The sequence below is a fragment of the Corvus kubaryi genome, unplaced genomic scaffold (assembly GCF_017639235.1).
Source record: "Corvus kubaryi isolate FWS band 111438036 unplaced genomic scaffold, C.kubaryi_AGA036_p1.0 74, whole genome shotgun sequence".
NCBI classification, from domain to species: domain Eukaryota; kingdom Metazoa; phylum Chordata; class Aves; order Passeriformes; family Corvidae; genus Corvus; species Corvus kubaryi.
Window position 1 is genome coordinate 3250479 of NW_024582061.1, and position 3980 is coordinate 3254458.

General features: G+C 48.1%; 1 long non-coding RNA gene across 1 annotated transcript; it reads right to left on the reverse strand.

The window, feature by feature from the left end:
• Positions 1 to 1732: 1732 nt before the first annotated feature.
• LOC121675409 lies at positions 1733 to 3579 on the reverse strand. Its single transcript, XR_006020071.1, has 2 exons — positions 3480 to 3579; positions 1733 to 2917 (listed from the first exon to the last, which is right to left on the reverse strand). It is a non-coding gene; the product is annotated as an uncharacterized LOC121675409 (long non-coding RNA).
• Between the last annotated feature and the right edge of the window lie 401 nt (positions 3580 to 3980).

Here is a 3980-nt window from a genome sequence, read left to right on the forward strand (position 1 = left end):
TCTGCTTTCATTCTCCTCTTGGTTTCCTCCCAAATCCTGGCCAGGGCTTAAAGAGGAACCACGGATTTGTCCTGGTTCCTTCACCCCCAGACAAGGCTCAGAGTCTCGCCATTAATCTGTAGTGTCTGACATGTTTTTCTTTCACAAATTTAACACAGCTTTTTGAGAGAAGTGACTGACGTAGCTTCTGCTGCTGGTGGTGCTTTTGTCTGCAAGTCAGGGAAGGTGATTTTAACCAAGGATGGAGCCCACAGTTAAGACTCCAGTTTCGCCACATCAATAAAACCATTTACAATTGGGCTACTGATGCTGAGCAGCTTTCCTAGCTTTTGGAACCTTATGACCTTAAAAAACCCAACAGATTTTCCTACCTGAGCATACCAGCAGTAGCATGATGCCAATCCTTTGCACCTCTTTTCTGTGTCTTTGGTGCTTTTAAGAGTCCATCGGTCCCCAGCAGGAATGAAAGCATGTGTGATAATGTAAGTGGTTTGAGAGCTCCGTGTTGTGCCTTGCCACTTGAGTATTCATGACAAGCGAGACACCCCATTTGTAGGTATGTCGAGTTAAATTCATTCTAATTCTGTGCAAACAGCAGCCCAGATACCGAGAAGAGCAAGGACAGTGGGTAGGTGTGCATGCACCCACCCATGGGCTGATTGCTGTGTGGGGAGAGGGTTTTGGACAGCAATACATCTTCACTCTCCCAAGTTGGAAGAGTATTTCAAATATATATGAAGTGAAAACATACATCAAAAAATAAAACCTATCAAATAATACATATTAACATGTATTAAATTTCATGTATCATATATATTATGTATTTCTATATACATAATATATAAAAGATGTAAGAGATGTATTTGATTATTTCCTAAGCCACTGCCTGTGGGGCATATAGACCATCTCCTAGTGTTGCTACATTTTTGCCTTCTGGTACTACTGACCACGGCATCAACTGCCCTGGGAGTTCCTTCAGGGAACTTCACAAAAAGGGCTTCTGTCATGTCAGTGGTTGTGAGAACTTGTTGCTTCCCAGTTCTCCACCATCCTTCTGGATTTTGGAGCATTTCAGCACTTGGGTCAATGGCCCTTCCTTCATCCCTACCCTGCAGCAGTTACAGTCGTCGTTCCCTCCCCCTTCCTCCAGACCCTTAGCCAAAGTGCTGCCAAAGGCAGCACAGCTGGCTTAGGATCCCTGATTGCTGCTGCTCTCCAGGATGACCTTTAGAGGGACACTTGGAGCACTTCCTAAAGAGCTCCCTGGGGGATGGGGGTGGAGTTTTCCTCCCCGGGTGGCTCCTGGTTGCAGTTGTACGCTCAGGGGAGTCCCGTTTTCTCAGCAGGCCTCTGCAGCGAGTCTGTACCCAACGTGTGGCTCTGCTGCCATCCCAAATGTGCCATTTCCCTGCCCAGACTGACTGCAGCTGGGGGGATCTGCTGGGCATGGCGGGAGATTTTCATGGCCAAAATCCTCCAGCATCATCATGTCTGCATCTGCTCATTGCTCTGGATAGCATGAACCTACACTTATTTCAGTTGAAAGCTTGAAGTTATGGCAGATTGTTGCACTTGCACTGCTAATGTACAAGTACACAAAAATCAACTTAAGCTTAAAAGTTAATTTTAAATTGCTACTCCCATGCTGCCAATATATAAACATACAAATATAAATTTAAGTTTAAAAATGTAATTTATTGTTACAATCATGCTATGTAAAAACATACAAATATCAACTTTGGTTAAAAAAATTAAATTATTGCAACCCTCTACAACCACTCACTATACACAAGTATCAGTTGAAGTTTAACAACTTAATTTATTACATATTACTACAGCTGTACAGCCCATATACGAATACAAAGATACCGATATCCTTCTGTAAAGAATACGAGCTTCTGAACTAAATAAATAGAATTATAGAATTATACAGCTCCATACATAAATATAAGTAAATATACATATAACCATAACAACATACAGATGTAAATATATATTGCATATTTCATATGAGATATGACATGACATGACACATATAATACACACATAACAAACCTATCTATAAAAATACAAATATCAATGTACCGATGTATAAATCCATAAAACCCAAGCAACAGAACTATGCAGCTACACAACTGTACAAGTATGTAATTATAACTACAGATCTAAACAGATCAATATACATGCATCAATATAACAATATATGCCCTGTGCCGCCCGGGGCAGCCACGCTGAGCGGCCCCAGCACGGGCAGGGCCCGCTCCTGCCCAGCCGGCCAGTGCCCGCGGCCAAAGCCCACGCCAGCCTCACGCCCACCCTGCCTCAGCGGCCCTGGGGCCTCACCCAGGGTCTCGGGCGGCAGCAGCAGGTCCCAATTCACTGCTGTTGCTGGTGGCCTTCTGCTTCTCCATGTGGGTCCCTGTCAGTTCCTAGCCGCTCTTAACTTGTTCTGGACAGTCATGGCAGAAGTGGAGGCTCTGTAAGTGGTTCCACAGCCTGACAGAGCTTCAGTCCTGGACCCCTCTGTGCTCCCTGTCCACCCCCTCAGCCCTGCCATCCCCTTGGCAAATCCACAGCATCCCCAGGCCCTTAAGACCCTCACAGTCCTCTCACCCCTCTCAGTCCCTTCAGACCCTTCAAGTCCCCTTAAACCCGCCATCCTCCTCAGCCTGTGCCACTTTCCCGTCTCCTCAGTACCACCACCTATTCCCCAGGGTTTTCCCAGTTCCCTCAGCCCCACCATCCCCCTCAGCTCTCTCCAGACCCTTCAGTTCCTGCAATCCCTCTCAGCTCTCCCAGTTCCCTCATTCCCACCACCCTCCTTAGCCTCTGCCACTTCTTTGTCCCCTCAGTCCCCACCATTCCCCTCTGCTCCCCCACACCCCTCAGTCCCACCAGCACCTCAACATCACTGTCCCTTTGAAATAAACACGTGGGCCAGTCACCGTTGAACAGGGTTTACTGGTTTAATAAAATACACCACCTCTTGGGAGCTCGGAGAAGGGAGTAGCCCTTCTCCGCAATGAGGCAGAGGTACTCTTCGTGCAACGGACTGCTGCAGGAGGACCTAGTCTCTCCTGAGTGCCACCAACTCTTCCCATTGGTTCCCCCCTCAAGTCCACTGTCCACTGGCCAGTCTTTCACACCCCTAGGCTCTAGGCTGGCTCGTATCCAGGGTCCACCTTATGCCTCACAGGGCATCAAGTGATTTGTTGTTACCATAGCCTAGGCTCAAGAGACAATTGGCCTCTGATGCTGTCTATCCGAAGGAATGACAAGGGCTCCCCCTGCCCTTTTCTCTGGAATCCCCTTTTCGTTCTGAAGGGCCACCTCTCAGATGCCCACTCTCATTGCCTCCCCTTCCCGAACCCAAACCATACAACCCGAAACGAGAAAACCCAAACCCACACCACACAACTCGAAATGGGAAACCCACACCCAAAACCGTACAACCGAGACTGAAAAAAAATTTATAACACCTTCAGTGCCACCTCTCCGCAGCCCCCATCAGAGACTGAAATATTATATTTTATGACTTAAACATTTTCTCAAAGGACTTTTTAAACTGTATTACAAAAGCTGCAGAGAAGACTACCACACCCTGACTGAGGCCTGGCACTGCTCGCTGATGAAGAGAAGATAAAGTAACAACTCAGGGCTGAGGACATTCACTGAGCACAGGCTTAACACCTCCAAGATGAGGACCACAGCCCCAGGGCTATCAGCTGCCAGGCTCGAACAGACCCTGCACCAAAGGGTGGAGGGAGGAGAGGCTTTGGGGGTGTGTTGGAAACGCCTCTGGTCAGAGGTGCAGTGACTGCCCATCCTCCAACTGTGCCCAGCTGAGGGGTCCTCACCAGGGGGGAGGAAGCTTATCCACAGCAGAAGGGGGTGACATGGCCCATCACAGGGGCCCCCCCCAAAGGGGTCCCCAGACCCTGCACCAGAGCACCAGAGATGATGCAACAGACCCTCAGTGT